The following is a 22,910-nucleotide window of genomic DNA, read 5'->3' as shown; positions in this document are numbered from 1 at the left end:
ACACTTCTACCATAAGGTTTCTTTGAGTTGCTAGAATAATAACTTGTCTTTCAGACTGCAAACTGGTGGCAGTCTTGAAGTAGTTTCACACACCTTACGCATCAGCAAAGGAGTCACTTCAAGTAAGAGTATGAAACCCTCACAAATGCCTGTTCCGGGAACACAATATGGTCTAGAATCCAAGGGATTTTAAAAAGAACAAATTAGCATCTTCCAACAAGCCGGCTTACACGTCTGCAGAGATACTGGCTTTCAAGAAAACAAATGGAAGTGTATCCTTTCAGTGTTTCACCAAATTCTGTAAGAAAGGGTGATGGCTGAAGCACAAATCCCTACTTATCCCTGTTCAGCTAAACTCTTCAAAAGTTCTTTAACTATGAACAAACTAATTGAGAGCCATAGCTCAGCAGCTGGTGTTAGATGGCAAGCACAGTCCAACAGGCTCCTAGCCAAGTGCTGAGCACCTGCACCCTCCACTGCACAGCAAGGCACCCTCCACCCAAGGTCAAACTAAGCCTGCAGAGGGGCAGACTGCAGAACCAGGGTAACTGAAAGCACGGCCGACACTAATCCTTGCTTCTTGTCCCCTGGCCTCCTTAAACCTTTTCTGAGACTTTATTTTGAAGACCAGGTGCGTACCTACCAGAGTTAAACCGTTACATTTTCATTGAGTAGGACTGAATTAGAGCAGCACAAGGTATACAAACCACTGACTAAAAGTCTCAGTGATCATTGCCTACACCAATTTACTTTAAAAATGCTGTTTCCCAGACAGCTTTGGAAGTCATTCATTTTTGCTTTTAAAACAAGGAAATAATGATCTTAGGACTGCATGTTCTACTGCACCTTTTTAACAAGCATTTTATCAATACTTCTAAAAAAAAAAAAAACCCAACCCAAACCAACAAACCCCAAGTTTTTAAAACTGAAGAAATACTGTAGCTATTTGACCTTTACATCTTTAGCTATGGGTTAAAAAATCCTTACTGCATCAATCTAAATCTAAAGTTTATCTCATTGTGAATCACACTAGAAGTATCATTGCATATATGAAGAAAAAAAGCACAAATTCCCCCAGAGTTGTGTAGTAAATTTTTTTAAGTTGTTTGTACAACAATCCTGCACAAACTTATGAAAGTAATCAGGAGAAATAAACTGAACACTCACCACAATTCTGAGTTACATAGATAGCCTTATGCTATTTTTCAGTAGTTTGAAATATCTATTCTTCTGATAACTTTTTTGTTAAAAAAAAACTCAAACAGAATATGCTCATGTACTAAATAAAAGCTGTACTGGGCCAGTGCTGGGAAATAAGATACTCACTAGTATTACGACGGCTCTTCATGTTCAGAGAGCTACAACTCCTCCGTTTCCATCTCCCAATAGGCCTCTGCAAATAGCAGGCACAGACCCAAGGTCTCTGCTTTCAGCTGCTTCAGTTGAAGGAGCTCCCTGTGCCATCTCCTCCATACTTCCCATCAGTATCAGCAACCGGCCATGCTAACATACCTTTCATTACCCCTGTACCCGACTGCTGTACTCACAAGTGCTGACAGGCAACATTTTGTTATGGATGCCGCAGGTTCTCGTTCATTAGCTAGGATAAACACTAGTTCTTCCAGATCAGAGAATTTGTTTAAACAAACAAATGGCAAAAACAACAAAAGCCCCCATGCCCCCACAATGCTTACTTTGATCCAGAAAGCTTTGAAGTATCTGTCACCAGCTCTAACAATACTATGGAGGCAAGCAAACAGCTTTTACTTAACAGTTTCCTATACAAAATCTCTACTAGGAACCCAACAAACTCCACTGCCCGTTGCATGCAATAGATATTCCTTCATATGCATAAATAAAGGACAGTCTCTCTTCAGAAATTAAATTATTATCAAAATCAAATGGAAGTTCAACTCAAAATTGGTTTCTTGAAAATTTTGGATGAGGTACAAAATCTTTAGAATGGTGTCTATTTACCACAGTCTTTTGGCATACTAACCTTTTCCACCTTCAAATTTCTACCGGTGAAACTTTTTACCCTATAGAACCCAGTGCAAGCAATGCAACACATGCAGAACTCTGCAGAGCTCCACCAGCACCTGGAATTGCTGACACTCAACCACAGGCAGTCCAATCTGGGGAGCTGCAATAGCCGCTGCTTGCCTGTCCGCTTCCACCACCTCCCAGAGCTGGTTTCCTCACATGAAGCCAGACACAAACGTGTACTGATAACAAGGGCGGGAAGAGGGGGAAAAGTAAAAAAGAGAAACCTGAGTGTACCTATATACCAGGCTGGAAACCACAGCAGTACAGAAGCTGCTTCAAAAGCAGCAAAGGCAGTTAACCTTGAAGGAGAATCAGACTGGACAGCCGAGTGGCACTCACCTCTGTTGTCCCATTTTAATATCCTTAGAATACAAATGTGGTTGCCCACATACTGTTACAACTTGACCCAACTGCCCCATAGCTTCTTCCCACAAATGAGCACAGTTTTTTCACTGCACATATAACAACATGCAGAGAGCTGTGACAAGCCTTTCTACTAACACAACCTGTTTACAGCAACTCAGCTGACACCAAGCCTGAGCTCCGGGCACTACCACAGTGGGCATGAAGGTACAGGCACATAGGGAATGGGGTTCAGGATCACTCCTGCAGTGGGACCTTACACCAGTCTCACTGTGGATACAGCTGTCCTAACTGCAGTAAGGTGAAATTAGATGTGCCACAGAGAACAATTTTGCCACTTTCATTATGCAAGATAACATACATAACAAAGAAACCGGCAGGCTCGGTGCCCTCTATAGAGGAGGGATTTCTAGCATCAGCTGTCGGTAAGGGGCTACCCTCTGCCTGCCTGACAGCCGGGTACATGTGTCATTAGCTCTACTCAGAGCTGATAGCCAGATTATATGCAATTCTCCAGGGAAAGGAACACTCCCAGGAGACCAGCTGCTCAAATTGCCACATAAATCTTGCTCACCGTCAGTAAAAGAAGCTTATTCAGGGACAGAAAGGAAAATACGGCTCAACATAAGCCACTCCAACGCAAAGCTAGACAGGCATTCAAACCTACAGACAGTGCTTTTACACCTAGAACATCTCAATTTCATCCTAGGAACCCATGAGCCCCTATTTGCAAGGTATGAGCAGATGTATTTGGATTATGCTGAATTGAGCTCGGGGCATTAGCAGGTACCGCAGACAGGCAGAGCCCCAGACAAACAGCCGGCAAAGACACACTATATACGTGCCAGGCTGCAGTGAGCCATGCCGAGTCTCTGCCCCAGACTCTTCAGTGGGGCTCTACTCGGGCATATTGATTTCATCTCCTCCCTGCCCAAATGCTCCAGCTTCTTTCCAAAAGGAACTACATTGCACGTGAGAAACGGCACGCAACAAGGTCTCTGCTAGGCAGGAGGACAGCTTAAACACTGCCCCAGTGTACACGCAACCAAAGAGAAATTAGAGGCTCTCTGAACATACACCTGTGGGTTTTTTCCTCAAGTTCTGTCCCAGAACGGCTGCTAAACGCTGCTGCCAGCACCAAGCAGGATAAACCAGAGCACAGAACATGAAAGGGGAAAGAATGCAGTCCACATAGTTAAGACAATGGTTGTACACAGAGTGCTATGTACACAGAGAATAGCCTATGCTTAAAAACCCCTCATCTTTTGCAAGTAGGTAATAAAACTTGACTCTCTTCCAAGCTGAGATCAATAGCTTGTGATGGAAACTGAATTTTATTTTAATGAAAATTTTAATAGCAAACAGCATGAGAAGCAATGCAGTCAGAAATAAGTCATCTTTCCATAACACAAATATTTTGAGTCACATTTAAAAATGGCTCAAACAGTATACAGTGCTTTAATGCTGTAAGTGCCATCTGACAGTGTAAATCTGCATGTTAAGCCTTACCCTTGGTTTCGATACAGGTCATAAATGGCACCCTTTGGACCCATGCCCTCGATTCGAGGGTGGGCTGAAGTCCCCGACAGGCTCTAGAACAAGCTCCAGCAGCAGCAAGGAGCCCTTGACCAGCATGGGAGGAGCCAGTGGCATGCCGCAAGGAGCGGGTATTGCATACAGCATGATCTCTCCAAAGAGTTAAATAACCCACAGGGAACACTTCTCAGCGAACCAGCTGAGTATTGGTAAAGATTCACAGGGACATTAGCTCAAACTTCTAGCTATTAAAGGATTCCTGACAAGAAGAAATAGGCTGTAAACTTGACAGGAAACACAAAGGAGGGGGGAAAGTTAAAAAAAAAAAAAAAAAAAAAGAGCTAGTCTACATGAAATGGAAGCTACACAAAAGATTTATCAGGACAAGTTCATGCTTTCAGTTTCCAAAAGTTAAAAAAGAGCTAGTCTACATGAAGTGGAAGCTACACAAAAGATTTATCAGGACAAGTTCATGCTTTCAGTTTCTGAAAGTTAAAAAAGTTAATACAGACTGTCGTCACAGTAGGAACCGCTCCCTCCTGCAGTGCATTTCTTAACCAGCAATTCAGAGTCACACTTACTTTGATATAAAGAAGCATGCAATAGTCACTTCCATAGGCAGCTCCTACTCCAGAGCCCAGGCTGGTGACCGGCAACCCTGCCGCAGCAGGGTCCCTGGGTGAACCTCACAAGCTAACAGACCCTGGACCTCCTGCATCGCAGGCAAGGGCTCTGCTTCATCAGTTAATACACTTCTTAAACACAGGGTTCTGCTTCACTTTCAGCCCCACATTTAAAAACCAAAAAGCATACAAAGCGCAACTTACATCCTGTTTTTTAAAGAAGTGATTTCAACACCCGTCTTCAGTAGATGCTTCTGAATAGCATGCCCCACATAACAAGCATCTGCACCCTGCAGTTCTCATTAGGCCAATAAAAATCCTAGGAGTGACTTGCCTTCCTTATTTCCCGTAATGCCCGGCCCAGGTAGCTGCAAGACTGTTGGCTGGATCTTATTCTGAGTTGTGTAACCCACTCCCAGCCAAGGAGGCCAGGTGACTGAAAAGGAAGTGCTGCAATTGCCGGCATTTCTGTACTCAAGGACTTTCTAATTACTAAGATATCAGGCTAGATCTAAGCAGCGCACAGCCAAAGTTGGAGGAAAGAACAAGAGGAATAAGGGAAGAGGGAGAGAAGGTGAATGGTGGAAAATTCAGACGCAGAATCGCGAGTTAAGAGATCAAAGAAAGATGACTACTTTAGCAAAAGTGAAGAGACAGATGGATACAAACTGTAGAGCTTAGCAATAGGAGTGTGTGACGCCCTGTATGCTGCCATCAGACATAGTGTATGAGACGCAAAACCTGTTAAATTAAGAGAAGAAATCCAATCTGTTATGTTGTATATCTGTGTGCTTTATGAGGCCATTACCATGGAATCTGGGTGCTTCACATTCCATTTTAAACGAACACATCTAATAAAGTGAGTCACTCAATGGAAGACTTAAAAATAGAAAACTTATAATCATCACCACTACAGGTTGCATAACTTGCCATTGGCACAGTAGCATTGTCTAATTCAATCTTTCTCATTCCTTCCAAAAGCTTCTCAGCTAAGTTTTGGATGATGACAGCCCCAGACCAATGTCCCTCCAGGCTGAGTTGAGAGTCTTGAACCGCCTCTGCTTCTCTAAACAGCTGAAGTCGCTATCCTCAGCTGCCTCTAATTCAGCTTTTGATCCTTCTTGCAGGACTACTTAAAAGGTGGCCACTGTGACAGCGCACAGAACAGCAGTAAGACAAGGGACAATTAGGTTTCCTACTGTGGGTAACTTAAGCATTTAAAGCTGTACTATTCTGAGAGCGTGTTACTGGCAGTTTGCAGGGTGTGTCAATGCAGGAAGTGGCCAAATAACAAGAAGGGGATGTAATCAGAAAATAATCCTATTAGCACCCCCTGTAACAAGATCATCTACCAGCTCTCTCTTGTTTGCTTTTTAAAAGACTGAAGTGGTTAACACTATGTTACATAGGATGTCAGACCATAAGCATCTTAAAAGCAAGTGATTAAAGCTTAAACCAACCAAAATTGAAGATGCTTCCCCTGCAGCACTCCTAACAGTCATCAAGCATCTCTCTCCTCAGTTGATATGGGTCTAATCTCCTGGGCTGCCCTGCGCTACTTGTTACCTAACCAGCAACAACAGCAAACAAGAGAACAAAGCAGCATGCTTTGAAGGGCAACCAAAGCTTGTTATCTACCTCACCAGCAGAAGTCTGGGCCACTGACTCATGCACTCGTGATGTCTACATGTAATTACTGTAAGCCATATCTATAATGAAGCCACACACCAAGAAAGAGTCCCAGTGGGTACAAAACGTGGCTGACACATCATGGTGAAGTCCATCCTCCAGATCCTCTCCTAAAGCCTCCGATGGTTACTTCAGGTTCTTAAACACAAGTTATGGCACTTTAATTAAAGTAATTATCCAAGAACTACCTCACCAACCAAGCACAGAAACATAACCCACAATATCTAGACAGCTTACAGGGTTACGAGTCCCTTTCAGCCACAGACCACACCACAAATTTGTAAGTTCCTGTACACAGAACTTAAAACCCGAAAACCCCGCAGGCCACCCTGCACTAATAAGTGGAAGCAAAGCAGCAGTTTACCATATGGGGAAAATCCTTCCCACACTCGTACAGGCAACTAGGTCGGCTATCATGCCCAAAAGTAATTGCAGTGCTTGTCATGCACAAAAATAAAGAAAAAACAAAGCACAAAATAGACATACTATCCTCATTCCTTCTCTTGGTCCCCACTGCTTCAAACTACTTCATTTGCTTTCTGTACTTGGGTACCAAGATTTTCCCACCCAGCATTAGATGATATCCCAGCTGCTTTAAGCTGTATCCTACAAGGAACAAACTTTTTTGGCTTCTGTTTCCCCTGTTGGTATTTTTAACCTAACCATTTCTTTTTCTTCTGTTTCACTGCCCTCCTACAAAAAAAATGTCTTACAGATGATGAGGGGAAAAGTCTGATTTGTAAATTCTTCTTGGGATTTCAGATAGTAATAATCTTGCCAGAGAAAGCAGTATGTTTCTGAGAATGAGGCAATACTTACAGACAGCGATGGCTGTAATCCCAAGCGCAGTACCTAAGAACTAACAGGAATACAATGAAACACTGAGGTCACAAGTATTTTGAGCTTTCCCACCACACAAACATCATAATATGTTTACCAAGTTTTATGATAAAAGTATTTAAATTCCCTCCTGTCCTACTGAAAGATTACTTCAAAATCTGCCATCCAAGGAGTGGGAAACCTAGTCTCCAGCCTGATTACTGACTAAATGTATGCAGGGTGATTTCCATACCTTTTTGTTCTTGTGCCAACATTGCCTTTAGCTTAAATAGTTCAAATAGTCATCCTTACTTTCTATATTAGTGGGGCTTAATATCAGCCATAAAACCCCCCACACGCATAATACAAACTTGCAAATACTATAAACCAATTACTGTAATTAGAAAGAAGTGTTCCTGTTAGATACAGTTAATTTATAGCTGTTCACCCTTTTCTTCTGGTATTCTTCATTCCCCTCATATTTAATGCAGATATTTGATTAGACAGTCTACCCATTCAGCTTGATCCTAATACTGAACTATATCCACAGTTTTCTTCCCCCCGCCCCTAATCAAACACTAAAGGAGAAAGGATTAGAAAATAAGGTGTTTTGCTTATTACAAGACTGGACATAGACCTGCATATACAAACAGGTACCTGCTCAAAAAATAACTACAAATTAGGTGATTACTTAGGTGTGTCAAGGAAGTAGCCTAGTTTTATATACTGGAATAAAGATTGAGACCTGATAGTACATGCAAATCTAATCCCAGAGGAGGGGCATGCATTCAATACCATTTTGAAATGAGAATCAACACTTCGTTTGAAAAACACTTCGCTAAGCAAAAAAAAAAAGAAAAAAAAAAAGGCACAGTCCAAGACTCTGTAGCCAGCCAGCAGAGAAACAACAATCTGGGCTCCATCAGCATTATCAGAATATAACTCAGGGTGAGTTCATCTGGCATTTGGAAACCCCTTTGAGACAGAGCTACACCTTCACTTGGGAACCTGGCTCGAAGAAAGTTATTCAAGGATACAAAATGTTTCTAAAAGCAATACTGTGATACTGTAGAAGAGTTTTGATCACAAATGGTTTGTTCATTATTTAATAAAAATTGTTTTCTAAAGTAGTGCTTTTTGGAAGAAATGGTCTACATCTACATTAGCAAGAGCTGTGGCACAGCTGCAGTGGACCCCTAAAGCAAAACAGCTGTTGCTGAGGTCGCAGCCTCCATGGTCTCTGTGTTCTACATTGTTTACTCCCAGGCAGCTCCAGTCTGGACCCACAAATACCAATGAAGCAGCTGAAGCACAGAAGGCCTTCCTTCTTTAAAGGGTGATTTTCCCACTTTTGTCTGATCTGCTTCAGAACTTTTTTTCCAGGCTCTAATTTTTATTTTGTGTTCATTTCCCTTTTTACCCAGCACTCAGCTTTTCAGTGGCCTCCCACCCTCTCGAGAGCACCCAATAAGGAAGGGGACAGGCATGTGTCCAGCTATCCGCAGCCTCCTGGAGGCACAACTCTGCGGTCCTGCTCACATCGGTGAGTTCACATCAACTGCAGGGGCACACCCACAATGATAAAGCTAATCCCCAGAAAAATGCAGGCTCAGACTACAACTGGAAAGCCAAGCAATATACAGGAGATTAACTGATTTATAGAACTAGACTATCAGACCTCCGGTTTAAATTGAGTGCAGCATAGGCCCATATATTTTAGAAAAGGTAAAGTAATTCTTTAAATCCTGTTTGCCAGCGTGTAAACAAGCACTATGATAAGAGTAAGCTGTTGCTTCACAGAGCTACTTGCAAATGCAAACCCTTGTTTTGAAACCATCGAGAAATTTACATGTGAAAGTAGAAAGTAACAATTGCAAACTAACTGTGGAAAAAGCACATTTCTTTTAAATATTTGCTAAAGCTTGCAGAGACTTGTGTGAAGACAAAGTAGGAAGCAGAATGGAACCCGTAGGAGCTTTCATTTGGAAAACTGGTTTGCGCTAACGGCCTTTGAACCTACCACATCCATCCAGCTTTCCAAATTTCTGTTAGTGACAGATTACCAGGTAGAAATGGATCTCTAGAGAAAATATTACATTATATAATAAGGGCCCAGCTCACAAAGTTATTACTGCTATGCTCCTGTGCATGCATACATGTGCACACACATAACTAAGCAAAACAAAGTGTCTATCCGTATGTATACAACCAAAGTAACACTACAAATTAGATATAAAGCGTGTGTATGATTTTTCATGCATGTGTGCGCCTACTCAAAACTTTCATCCGAAGTTAGACTAAATAAAATAGGTAAATGTCTAACATTAAATTTAATAATATTCTGCTTATTGCTGCTACAGAAGAGCCAATACCGGATTTTGCCTTAGCTATCAACCCTTAAAGATCTCGAAATACCAGACTGAGTCTTTACTAGCTAATCATCAGTCACTGCTCATCACTGAACATTTCTGAGGAACCATACCTACAAATAAGTGAGGAAAAGAAACGTCAATTAAAAATACACCACGCTCCTAACAGCTGAGTCTCCAAGCTTGCTTCTTATCCATGGTCAGAAGATTGTCTTACAAAGGGACTTCAGAGCCTTCAGGCCAACATCACTGTAATTACACTTGAGCAAGCCTCTCATGCAGGGAAACCTTCTGGGTGGAAACCCCATTACAGAATGGTTCAAAGAGAGCTCAGTATGGAAGCAGACTGCAAACAAAATGAAAATAAGACATACAGAGAAGTCTAGCCACAACCCAAGAACCACTAGAAGACAAATGCAAGGGTCTGTAGTGGTAACAGATTGCCGCAGCACTCCAAGCCTTCAAGAGAGCAGTCCTTGCCTGCCGCTGTCCTGCAGGTAGCTGGAAACCAACTGCGCCCAGCAAGGCTAGAGAGGTACTCCTGCCACCGCATGTTCGATGCCTTTGCCCCTCGAGAAAGCCCAGCGCAGCTGCAGCTGGCATGGCTCTCTGACGCAAGGGCCTCTTAGGGCAATAAAGAGATACTAGGAAGGGTTGTAAGGAGCGGGGCAGAGAAGAAAAGTGCAACTACTTCAGAGCGGAGAAGGGAGAGCCCCCGCTTCCTAGCAGCGGGTGGAAAGGAGCTCACTCTCAATCCACCTTTACTACCAGTTTACAGTAGAGTAAGTTCAGCAGGTAATAAATCTGGCTGTTTTAAACTCAAGGTCTACACACACATACATTTATATCTTTGCCTGTAGTAATGGGCTTACAAACATTTAGTGAAGCAACTGGTTAGAAGAGAACTCAAAAAAGTTTAGGACTTACTTGTTACACTGATACGCTCTCACCCAGAAGTGGTCCCATGAATATGTTCAGTGCAAGTGAGAAGTAACTGTTTCCATTTTCCAAAGTTCAGTGTAACTACAGCTAGGCTATTTTTTGCTCAGAATTCACATTTTTTTAATAATAGGAGACACTATATTCTACCAGCTCTGCCTGAGAAAGAAAATCTAGTTAAAGAGTTCAGCAAACCCCCCTATTTGTTATATATAGATACCTACACAGGTGCAAACAGCTATCCATAAACAGCGAGACAGCAGGGCGGTATCTCCATTTATGAGGACGTTCTCGGGGCGCTCAGCCCCTGAGCAGGGTGACAACACGCAGACAAACGGGACAGCTGCCAAGGACTTTATACTACTTCCATAAAACAGCCACACGCTCGATTTTCTGGTCATTCTTTCGATCCCAAAGCTTAAATAAAACGCGGGGGGGGGGGGGGTGGGGGGGGGTGGAAAGGGGCTAGGAGCCCTTGGTAGCATAAGGTCCTACCGTACTTCGCAAAAGTAAGATCTGGAGAAGAGAGACGGTCAGCCACGATGCATTTGCTACCGACTGATAACAAAGGCAACTTCAGGGCTTAACCCGAGGTTTACCGCAGGCGCCTCCAGCCCAGAGCACACACCGACTCCCCCTCTCTGAGGGGAGCACGCTGCCGGCTCTCCCAGCCAGCACCCACAGCACCCCAGCTTCCCTCCGCTATTAACCCCTCCCCACTCCCCCCCCCCCCACCCCTCCAAAAAAAATAAAACCCGAAAGCCGCTTACTCCAGGAGCCCGGGCCAGCCCGCGTCCCTCTCCTCGCTGCTCGCCGGCCGGCGGGAGGAGAAGCAAGGGGGGGAGCAGCCAGCTCCCTGCCCGCCTCCTCCGGCCGCGGCACGCCTCGCTTCGCCTCCAGCGGCTTCGCCAGCCAGCCAACACCCCCCCCTCCGCCTCCCCGCTCCGCCTTAACCACCGGCGGCGCCTCCCCGCCCCGGCCCTCCGCCTCACCCCGCCGGCAGGCCGCGGCCGGGCCTAGCGGCAGGCCGCCGCTTCTCCTCAGGAAGGGGCGCGCGCACTAGGCCCCGCCGCCGAGGGGCCTGTTCCCGCCTTCCCGCTCCGGGCGCTGAGGAGAGCGGCGGGCCCTCCTCGCCCCGGTCTAGAGTTAGGGGGGCCGCGGGCCATCCCGCCCCCTCCTCCGGCGGGGCCAGCGCGGGCTCCTTCGGACACCGACGCTGCCGGTTGTCTCGGGGTTGTTTGCCCGCGCCTTTGAACCGGGAACTGGTGTTTGTTTGAATTTGTCGTCCTCGTTTCCGAGGAGTTCTGGCGGCGGTTCGCTTTCGGGTCACAGAGAGGTGCCTTCTTTACAAAGAAACGGGGGACGGATCCGTTACGTTATCTGAATATATATTAATGTAGCTGTGTTAATGCCCGTTTACCTGCTGCCAGGTCCTTCCCTGCTCGCCTAGCGGGTTAAAGGGCAGTGCAGCGGAGAGCCACGTCTCTCAATCTGTAGTAGAGCCATAAAATTCATAACCTGGATGATTCACAGAGGAAATCCTAGACCAGAACAATGCTAAGTCTCTGAGGACCCACCTTGGAAAAAAATAACGCGGTGCATAATGGCTGTATAGAAATTCACATCTCTCTTTCAGTTGTCCTCTCCAGTGGCTCCAGTATGGCATGAAGCTGGTTGAGAAACGACGTCTCAATGGCTGGATAAATCTGCCAGCTCTCTCACTTCAACTGAAACGTCTCGGGAAACCCCGCTGAGCTCCCGATTTCTACCAGACTTGGCAGAAGCACAATTTAGCAGTTAATCCAGGTCTTCATAGAAGCCAGACTTTCCACCTGCAGGCAGGCTGCACGACTACTCCTCTGGGGCCCCCCAGCTAATGGAGCCCACCACAGGGTGACACTCATGCTGTCACGGAGAAGAAACTTGCAGCACAAGTGCTGGGACTTCAGTTTTGCAGTGCAGGGTATGCAGGCTTATTTTTCTCTATTTCTCTATTTCTGAATTGAAAACTTTCCAATTCTTTACCTCTCCAAAATAGCAGGTTTCCAATCTTGAACTTCCCTAGGCACTTGCTGTGTAAGGCTTACAAGCGAGTGGCTGACTGGGCGATACCTTGAGACATTTTGTGTATCCTCCTTCTTCTTACTGCTTTCTGTTCTGTGATACCAAGTGACAAGACTTGGAAGAGCTGCTGCTAAGAGTTATGGCCTCTAATGCTCCTCTTTATTTCTTATCCTGGTTCCCACGCTCCAGGCTCCTAGGGACACGTCTGACAAACACAGCTATGTTTTTTTTAGGGAATCATCTGGAGATTCCTGCCTGTTGCTTCTTTTGCAATGAGAAAGCCAGACACACATTAGTAATAAGCCAGGATCTTCCTCCCCCTCCAAAACTCACTGCTGAACTTTTGGCTGTGCTTTTCCCTGCAAATTTACATTTTTAGTCCACTGCAGTTGTGGTTCCACAAGTGTTTGGGATCTCCTTTTCCATGCTGGACCAAAACACGAGCTGATCTTGTGACTATTTATACCCATAAGCCCATCACAAGTCTGTCTTTGCTCATACACTGCCTGCATCAGTTGCCTGATGCAGTCGGTGTCACACATGCAGGAGCCCTACACAGCCCATGCACTGTACTGGCTGTGGTTCCCTGCTTTCCAGGCATACAGGGATCAGCTGTGTCTCTAACCGTGCTTCTTGGCTGTCTCCCAGAAACTGTTTTTATTGCTGTTCTTCCGTGCTCACTGCTTAGTCAACATGCTTTACAGGCAGCATGAGACATGTTTTCTATCAGGCACAGAAAAACAACCTGCTGCTGCCATGAAGGATGGGGCACATCTCCCTCCCACAGTGTCCTTCAGGCACGCTCCAGTCCCCCATCAGCCAGCTAAACGTCAGCAACAGGTCCCATCTGAGGAGGCTGTAGGAACCTAATCCTTCCCTCTTGGGTCAGATATAACCAGATGAGCTAAATTGGAAGCTGCAATAATAATGTATGGCTATCAACTCTCCAGGTGGCATTTAAAGTCGGTAAACAACTGCAAGGGTTGGATTTCAGAAGTTTTGCAAAGTAAGTGATATTCAGGCCACCAATGCTGGAAGCAGTTTTTATCCCAGACACATTAGGAGACATGGTAGTGCTCTTAAAAGGAAATAAGATCTCAGGTGGCAGCTGGAATTAGTACATTCCATAGATATTCAGGCTTAGAATCCATGGGAATACCTCAGCTGAACAGAAAGAATGGAAAATGAAAGGAAAACACCACAGAAGTGGATTCATTGCTTTTTGGGGCTATGGTTTGGGGGGCTTTTTTGGCGAGTGTGAGAAAGGAAGAATAATAATTGGGCTAGGGAAAAAAAGGATTTAAATGCAATTTGTGGTGAATACTTTCAGCATGATCCAACACACACAAGTTGTAAATGTGAATACCTACCCTATGTATGTGTACAAACATGGCATTAAATGTTGCCATTTCGTCTGTCTCTAACAAATATTCAAAACATCATCATAAATTTGTTAGAACTGGGAAAATATCCTGTCCTCCCACCCACACCTCAAGGTTGTTGCCTACCCACATGTGGCACTGTTGTCAGTATCAATTTATGATAATTTTTGATTGATTCAAAACAAGGCAGTGTCTGAGGGTAAAATGTGTCTACGTCCAGTTTCCAAGCAAACATGTTCTGCACCCCAGCACTTCTGTGTTTCATGAACTATTCCAAACCAGCAAAGTCTTAAAGAGGGTAGAAAATGAGAGCACCGTACTACTCTTCTCATAAAAGGGAAATCCAAGAATGAGTGAAAACTTTTATAAGAATCACATTTACCTAGCAATCTCCCTTTCCAGAGAGGTTCTCCACACATTCGCAGTACAGCTACCAACAAACGAGGGATGAGCTGTTCTTTCCTCCCTTGATTAGGTTTCTTTTCAACTGCAGCTGTCCCTTTATCTTAGTTACTTTTCAACTGTGTTTTTATCTTAGTTACTGGTTGGTAAAGATTGGTCTTCATAAGTTTGAATAGTGAAAGATTTTTACAAGGTTAAACAAAAAAATTAGATGCCTTAAAGTATCACGAAATTCATCCCTCTTGAGTCTGTTTTTTATTTAATGTCTAGATGAAAATATTACCTCCTAAGTCTCCGTGCATGTGGCTTGGTCCCTGGGACACCTGCCAAGACAAGAATTTTAGATGCCCGAAATCATGTGCTCAGCAGGTGTAAATTGTGTTCACGGAGAGTTCACCTTTTGTCCTTAACCCCAGAGGCAGTTTCTCTTCATTAGCAAGGGAAGATGGAGGAAAAGATTATCATCATTTCCTGACTGCATGCCAAAGTTATGTATCATAAGAAGAAAATCTGTTCATACGTTCACAAATATGTTTTCTCCTAATCTGTCTCCAGGAAAATGTCTTTATGAGGAGCAAGGGGTAATAATAATCGCAGAAGAGTTGAAGTGACAGAAGCAGAAGCAGAATATCTCTACCGAGATTTTTTCAAGCAGGATCCGTGGTAGGTCCTCCCATTGGAAAATAAAAGTACTTAGTCATGGCTATGATTAAACATTTAAAATTGTTCCCATCTCTGGCTGCTGGTATCAGGTATCACTCGGAAATACAACTGTATTGCTTCATATCAGATACTCAGTTTACCAACTGAACCAGTCTGTATTGCTAGTGTTTAGACATTTTCCCCCTACACTGCAACAGATAAAAACATCCACTCGTGTGTGTGCGTGTGTGTGTCTGAAAAGAGAAAGTGGCTCATTTTTCTATTAAAACTAAAGTAATGTGTTATCCTCATAATTATGTCTTATTGTTTGCTGTTATACAAAGATAACACATCAGGGCCGAGTCACAGAAACAAATGCAAAATTGCAGTTTTAAAAGAATAAGGTCACAGGTCACATTATTTGTTGCAGAACAAACACAATAATTGGCCTTTCCCTGCAATGGTAGCACAGGCAGCTTAACTATGGGAGAGCTAGGCAATGGAAAGCAGCAATGTGGAGTATCCGCATTTCTCTGTGGCAAACAGCTGAGCTAGGTCTCATAGAGACGATGCATTTTATTGGTAGAGAGGGAGAAAAGAAAGACAGTATATTTTAGAAAGCAAGAGTGCTTGGACTATCTAAGTGTATTTATTTTCTGTTGTTTAAAGATTTTTGTTGTGGCAGGAAATATGAAAAAAAATCTTCTAAATTTGTTTTCTCTTTACATGTGCCAGAGAGAGAGAGATTACATTCAGAAAATGAAATGGAAAAGGCTTTTTGGAATTTGAGCTGTATTATTTTTTTCTCTCAGACAACGACAGACCAAAATCAGCCCCAGTGATTATACACATCTGCTTTTTATCCAGATATTTTCTCCATTTGATTGATTAGGGAAAAATCTAAGAAAACCTGTTCAAAGACATATACAATCACTTTGAAAGCCCTAGCCTAACATTCCAGTACATAGTGAAGAAATACAGGATTTGACTCTCTTGTTCTCTTCCAGTGTCCATTTCACTAGCATTGCTTGCCTGATGGCTTTCGTTTGTGACCATCTGAATAGTCTGGGACAAACATTTTTGGGGTGTCCACAGGTTTATAAGGAACTTATGCAGATCGCTAGCTACATCATCAATAGTCGTGTTGGGAAAAGTTATTTTAAATAACCAGATATATCATTGTCAATTTGGGTTTGGTGACCTTTTGTAATCCAGAACTGTTCAGTTGAAAACAAAGGGATATAGGAAAATCCGTAAGTTTCCACTTCACTGATATCTGAAACAAATCTACATTACTGGATGTAAATGACTTCCCTCCATGTCCAAAGCCTGTGGATCGGATGTCACGCCCCAGCTTCCTCTTAGCACTACTTTTGACCATGCCAGCCATCCTGTAGCTTCCCCAGAATTTAAGATTATACCTTTTCATCTACAGAAATATTTTTCCCTGCAGATTTAAATAATTAATTGGGACGTGCCTAGTGGGTCTTGAGATAAACTTAAAAGAGGCAGCAGATATGTGTGACCAAGTGACCTTTTGCTGTCCTGCTCATCCCTGTGCTCTCACTGTGCTCAAAGGGACGCTGTCAAAATTGCTAGGCCTTAAAACTTTAACCTGCACTGACAAGTTGTTCTACATTATAAGTCTTACCTAAAAGATTACCACGATTGTTTTGTTTGTTTTGTTTCAACAATCTTTGCTGAAGGCTCCACAATATGTATTCATTTGTCCTTTTGGGTAGGTGGATATTTTTAAATGCCCAGCTTATTCCGTGACCTGTTAAAATCAAGTTGATGTGCGTGTACTCCACTCAGCGGAGGACTCGCCAGGGATGGTACAAATTTTCTGCACTCTGGAAACAGAGACAAGAGCATGCTTTGGAAGCTTTTACTGAAGAGGCTTTTAGAAGCCATTTTGAAAGGCCTGCCAGTTATCCTTCACTGTTTTGGGGGCCAGTAAGAAGCCTTGACTGGACTTCCCTGGTAATATTAAGTATTAGGTATGTGTTAGTTAAACATGAGAAACAGGTGATCAGGCAGTTGGTGCTTACAAAAAGGTATGTTATATTTCAGGCCGGTCTGAATTACTCCTTAGGCATTATTTCTAACAAGACCTAATACAGCTCCACATGAAGAGGTGAATCAGAGCAAATGGTAAAGGTACATTTGTAGCATCACACTTTCTTTTTTGTACATACCAATGCAGGGACTGATGCAACGCCAGTGTTAAAGCAGGTGGCTGCACAGCCGCAGTTGTATCGGCGGACACAGGAACATGTGGCCATACCAGCTGGGGAGGAGGGAGTGAATGATATCCACTTACCCTGCCCCAGGTAATCCACATCTGCAGTTTTAAGCTTGATTTGAGCTGGTTTACCACTGCCTATCTATCAGCCCCTACCTTGTCCCTATTGCAGCTGCATTGGCTGAACTTGGGATGTTTGAGGCTACAAGTGCCCCCGAGCTACTGCATCCTCCTCAGAGGTACATGGCAGAGTCGAGTCGGCAACAGCGCCTGGAGCTCCTTGGTTCTGCTCTGCAGCAGCAGAGCCCCGTAGGAAGACACTGTGTCAAGCCTTAGCCAGAAGCGTCAAGAACAGAGTCCCCTTAAAGGCGACCCAGAATGGAAAAAAATGTATTTGTCCCCTTCTGGGGGATAAAAAGGCCTAAGAAAATCCTTTTCCTTCTTCCTGTAACAAGTTTTGCCTTCCTTGTTTCTGGTGAAGGTCTATGGCATCTCCTTAGCTGCCTGAAAGACTTTTGAGCTGAACCAAAGGGGATGATGTCCCAAGTCCCTGACAAGATAACCCCCCTCACCCATTCATCAGATATTGGATAGATACGTACAAAGGTACATTTTAAGCAATCAAACTAAAAGTAGTCCCCTAGATGTTATAACCTTGTTATATGAAGGTGGATTCTTGATGCCATTCAAGCCATCTACTGGACTTCTAAAATTATGTGTGTTTTATGGATGACAGCTAGAGACATTTATTTTTATCAAGTATTTGTGCTTAAATTTTGTTTAGGACAGTAATTTCGCTGAATGTTCCTGTACTGTTCTGCTACTCTTACACAGAACATATCCTTCTGCACTGAGCTGTTGCAGGGAGTGTCCTCCCAACCGTTGTGATGATTAAGACAATGAACTCCTAAGGACTCCTCGCCTCACTGGAGCAGGATGCAGATTCTTAATCAGCTGAACCAATCCTATGAAATTCTCACCAGTTCTGTGACTCTGGACCACCATTTTCTAATATGATAGGTCTCGATCCTCTCCTTCATTCAGCACTCTCCTACATACAGTCATTTCTAAAGGGAAGCCAAGTATGAGCCTGTGTCATGCAGCTTGAAAAAGGGTTTCTGGATCATGTTCTAGAGCAACATTTGAGCTCCAGTGAGGCGTGTGAGTTGCCAAACTCCTCCTGATTCACAGAGTCCTCTGTAGTGCATCAGCCAACACCCACAGATGTTCTGAGCAGATGCAAAACGTGGTCTAATGGACATGGGAAATGGCTCTCCAAATTATTAACTACAAGTGCAGGAACAGATTTCATTTCTACACCGGGAATGAGAGGGGCTTGCTAATAGTGCAAAGTTTGTTACTGCAGCAACTCTCTGTAAAATGAAACTCTAACGAGTGGCAGTTCCACAGAAATGCAACCTGTTGTGTTAATCACCCCGATCTGCCCAGGAGAGCCAGCCCAAGGACTCTTCTCTCTTATGGAGCGCTGCTGGTTCCCATATGGCTGTGCACAGACGTTGCCAGATCCGTCCACCGCCAGCCATCCCCTGCCTTGCAGTGTCTCAGCTCACCAGAAATGAAAGGGGGTGAGAGAATAAAAGTAAGGGGGGAAACTAGTGGGTCAACTATTGCTATTTACCTCAGCTTGGCTATCTTTCAGATATATTAAAGTAGTGAATTAGAGTCTTCTCAGTATGAATATTTTTTTCCTAACTGCTTTGGGATTTCTGGTCCTGTGCTTGCCTGGGAATACAGTTTTTCAAGGCTGACTGATGCAATTGTAAGCAGTAGCCTAAATACTAGTTATTACTTGAAGTATTTACTATGTTACTTTCTGCCGGTAGAAATTAAGAAGTTGCAATTAAGCTTAGGGGAAAGAGAACTGTGATGGCATTGATACTGGCTTGCATTGTTCCTCTGGGCCAGGGGTGACTGGAAAATACTGTCACCTGGTATCCACTGGCTGGCAAGCAAATCGTGACCTTGACTTTCTTTCCAGATTCACTGAGAACACGAGTTTTGCTCAGCTTCTGCTTTACGCATGCAGAAAAAATTCACCCTCTTGATGAACTCAACGTGCAATTGGGAACAGTTAGGTAATAGCTGCAGGGCTGGTAAGCAGAGGACTCTCTATAGGGAAGTTTACATTTTGGTCTTAACATACGTTCACACAGAGAATTGGAACATTATCTGTAGTGCCAAATTACTGTTCGTTGAAGAAGACACCTGCTTACTACCTTTCATGAGGTGGTTGGTGGTAGGTGTTCATCCTGTCTGGAGTGCATTCTTAAGCACAGCTGTTCTTCTCATATGTACATCTTAATGTTCTCTTGACATGAAACACTTGATGTTGCTTTTTCCTTGAACTCTTTGGCTCATGCATGGCCATTCTTGGGAGCGTGTCCAAGACAAACTAAATGTCAAGACTGTACATAATTTATATTAGAACATGGCATCATTACATCACAGTGCAAGCAATGGTGTTCTATTGATATCTGAACCCTATACAAAGTTACATTGTGCTGAAATGTCAGGATCCATAGCGCTACATCAATTGACAAAACAGAAAAACATAAGTTTGGACATTGTACCATGATGATTCCTTTATTAGTAGATCATGTAAGCCTCTAAGCTCTTGACCAGTGGCCTCCTCTGGCAAGGTCCCCCCAGCAGGGAAAAGGAACAAAAATACACCTTTTCTGACTTGGTCTGAAAGCTTTTGAATTTAAAGGATGATGGGTCTATTATACAATTTTCCAGGGTTTTTTAATCCTTTGGAGGAAAAAGGTATACAGACGTCGCTAACTTTCTAAAAGCTGTTTTTTTTCCCCTGGAAATAACGGCTCAAAAGTACTGACTGTGAAGGTGGAATTGAAAAAGGGAGGAAAACAAAACATTTGCAATGAACTACCTTCGGTGAGCTCTTCGAGGCCGGGGCCGGCGGCAGTTTGCCCGGCCGCGCATTGGTGGTTCAGTGGTAGAATTCTCGCCTGCCACGCGGGAGGCCCGGGTTCGATTCCCGGCCAATGCAGCGTTTCCCTATTTTTTGTGTTTTTTTTTTCTTCTTGGCGGAAAAACCACCACCTTTTAAGACCGGAGCACTCGCAGCGCCCTTTTCTTTTCCCCGCGGGGTTCCCGAGCGGGAAGAAGCGGCTCCCTGGGGGCTGAAACCACGTCGTACCGGCGGCCCGGCGCGCTGCTGGCTGAAGGAAAAAAAAAAAAAAAAAAATCACAAAAAAACCCAACCAAACCCCAAAACAAGCAGCCGCTGGAGATGCCGGGGATTGAACCCGGGACCTCACACATGCGAAGCGCGCGCTCTACCACTGAGCTACATCCCCGGCTGCCAGCCGTCCCCTGCCGGCCGCTATCAGAGGGCGGGCCCCAACCGGGAGCCGCGGCGGCGGCGGCGGCGGCAGCGGCCCCGTCTCCGGTGGAGCAGCGAGCCCTTGCCCTCCCCGCAGCCTGCTTTCCCGCCTCTCCTTCTCCTTCCCTCGCTCGCTCTCCGCATCTCGGCGCGGAGGCCCCGGTGCCTGATCCCCGCACGCCGCCCGGGAGCGCCCGGGCGGGGCCGGGGGGTCCCGCAGCGCACAGCCCGTGAGGAGGGGAGAGCCTGAGGACCCGCCTAAAGCCCCGTCTGTCTTCTTCGGTACATCTGCTTTAACCTCAGGGATTCCCAACAAATCTAAGCTCCTCGGCTGTCAAGTGAGAGATGACTTGCCATGACGTAAAGGCACCTCTTCGAGGGTGTTCTTCCTATCTCAATACGGACTTGGCGGGTCTAGAGCCCCGATACTAGAAGAAAAACAGCCCAGCCAGGTTCTTTTGGTGGCATATTCCCAGCAAAACCAGCAACTTCCCTTAGCTTTAGTGGGAACTACCTGGTTGCACTCTCTGTTCAGGTTTATTTTGAGAATCTAAGCACCATCTCCATGATAAGTGCTATTCTCCCCTCAACACGCATCCATACTCTAGCACATAATGCTACAGTGCGTTTAATTTATGCGCTTCTGAGAAGCTGCCGCAAGCAGCCGTGCCCCCTTCCCAGAGCCCGAGACGAGGAGGAGCCTTCGGCATGGAGCGCGGTCCCTCCAGTGTGCCCCATTTTGACACCAGAACCTCAGCGGCTTACGTTTTTCTACCCTGTCGGAAAACAGCTTGACTTTCTCCAAAACAGATTTTAAGAAGCAGCTTTCCAGGAGTTATTGAATTTGATTTTTGTAATTAACACAACATACGAACTATTTGATGGGTCCGTTAACACAAAGCACGGAATAGCAGTGGCTCCTCACAAGGCTGAGCAAAGTGTGCAGAGCAGGTTAATACCAACCTCTGCAATAAAAACACAAAGCAATTTAAAACCTTCTCTTCAGGTTTTCCTCCTTTTGTTTACCTTTCTGTAGACTTCAGAATAGCAGAAAATGAATAATACAGATATTACTATGCCTTTATGGATTTCTCAGCCTTGATGGACAGTCAGTGCAATTGTGAAACTTCCCATTTGGGCAGTGGATCAAGGCAGAGCACATTCAAGCTGCTGAGAAGAGCAGCTACAGATCCAAAGCATATCAGCGAGTATGTAATTACTATCCCTGTGGAACCAATACAAGAGCTTATGTGCTGCCTATATTAAAGTGAAACAACGCTTCTATTGCAGCTAGATCTAAATATCCTCTGGACCACCACCTACCAAATACAGAATAAATTGAATTATTCAGGCAAGACTCAACATGTAGATGCTACGGGAGAAAATAAGATGCCTTACACTGAGCTGTAAAGTAAAACAAAATGACCCATAGATGGCTATAAATCGACTTGGTGGTAAACCCGAGCCTACCAGAACTGCACGTTCTTAAAACTTCAGGAGGCAGCAATGGAACCCTGTGGCTGCCATAGCAGCGATACAGCTCCCAGCGCCGCCACATGCACATCTCATGATCCTTCAACTGTCGCCCACAGCGCCCGTCTTGCCCAGATGTCTGGAGGCAGCCCCTGGTTCCAGGAAACACTTTGTCATCCTGTGCCGAGCAGTTTTTAATGCTGCTGGATGCCACGGCACAAGCTCCACATTCAGCTTTCTCAACAGCTCTCTCAGAGGACTACATTCACCTCTTTGTGTTTGGGTTTCTGTGCTGACATCAGGGAAAAACAATGTCATTCTGTTATCTGGCAGCTCCTCCGCATTCCTTGGTAGGATTAACTCATTCCTGGTACCTCGCAAACCTTACACGCCTTTCTGGGAGGCCTTCCTTGTCCCTGGGGACAGGGTTTTCACTGAATCTCCTCAAGTTTTTGCATTTTCCATGGATTCTCGTTAGATGCATGCTTAAATTCACCCTATATTTTCCACAGCAATTCTTCTCCAAGCTGACGGATTTCTGTAGTCCAGCCTGAAAAGAGTTCAGTTTCAAAGTTACCCAATGTACGGACTGCGTAAGAATGATCACAATGAAATTCTGAAGAGACACATAGGCACTCCTGCATTTCTTTCTGATACAGTTTCCTATCACTGCACTTGTTCCCAGGATTAAATGTTTGTGCTCAAAATTCCTTCTTAAAATAAACACTCTCATTCAACAAAATACAGAAGCAAAGCATAGCAGTATGAAACAAACATATGAAGAGTATTCACTCCATTGATCCAGCTCAGCCGTACACATTCATTGCCTTGTGCAACCGCAAACCTGCCTGGCCTGCCCGAGGTCTCTGCTCCCCGCACGTGCCGCCTTCCTTCCATTTTTGCGACTGCAGCCCTCTGTGCACTGTTCTAAGTCTTGACCAAGCGCTAGAG

The 22,910-nt window shown here is 44.6% G+C and overlaps 1 protein-coding gene, 1 long non-coding RNA gene and 2 other non-coding genes across 7 annotated transcripts in view; 2 read left to right on the top strand and 2 right to left on the bottom strand.

Annotated features, from left to right (window-relative positions):
* The window catches only part of GPD2 (glycerol-3-phosphate dehydrogenase 2), a 75,371-nt gene extending 64,069 nt beyond the window's left edge, over nt 1–11,302 (bottom strand). For 3 of the 4 annotated variants that reach the window (XR_008235930.1, XM_052791963.1, XM_052791965.1), the window contains exon 1: nt 11,155–11,302. The gene's annotated coding sequence lies outside the window, so the exon portion shown is untranslated. Of the gene's footprint in view, nt 1–10,372; nt 10,544–11,154 lie in introns of all 4 variants that reach the window. The other variant, XM_052791964.1, reaches the window with a different exon arrangement.
* Nucleotides 11,303–11,478: 176 nt separating this feature from the next.
* Nucleotides 11,479–17,551, top strand: LOC128144350 (uncharacterized). Its single transcript, XR_008236056.1, has 4 exons — nt 11,479–12,347; nt 14,788–14,895; nt 17,081–17,207; nt 17,292–17,551. It is a non-coding gene; the product is annotated as an uncharacterized LOC128144350 (long non-coding RNA).
* A 2,528-nt stretch (nt 17,552–20,079) lies between these two features.
* TRNAG-GCC (transfer RNA glycine (anticodon GCC)) lies at nt 20,080–20,150 on the top strand. The gene has a single exon. It is a non-coding gene; the product is annotated as a tRNA-Gly (tRNA).
* Nucleotides 20,151–20,388: 238 nt separating this feature from the next.
* TRNAA-CGC (transfer RNA alanine (anticodon CGC)) lies at nt 20,389–20,460 on the bottom strand. The gene has a single exon. It is a non-coding gene; the product is annotated as a tRNA-Ala (tRNA).
* Between the last annotated feature and the right edge of the window lie 2,450 nt (nt 20,461–22,910).

Source organism: Harpia harpyja, chromosome 7 (genome assembly GCF_026419915.1).
Source record: "Harpia harpyja isolate bHarHar1 chromosome 7, bHarHar1 primary haplotype, whole genome shotgun sequence".
In the NCBI taxonomy this organism is placed as follows: Eukaryota; Metazoa; Chordata; class Aves; order Accipitriformes; family Accipitridae; genus Harpia; species Harpia harpyja.
The sequence above is the reverse complement of the archived record's forward strand: the minus strand, read 5'-3'. Positions and strand labels throughout refer to the sequence as shown.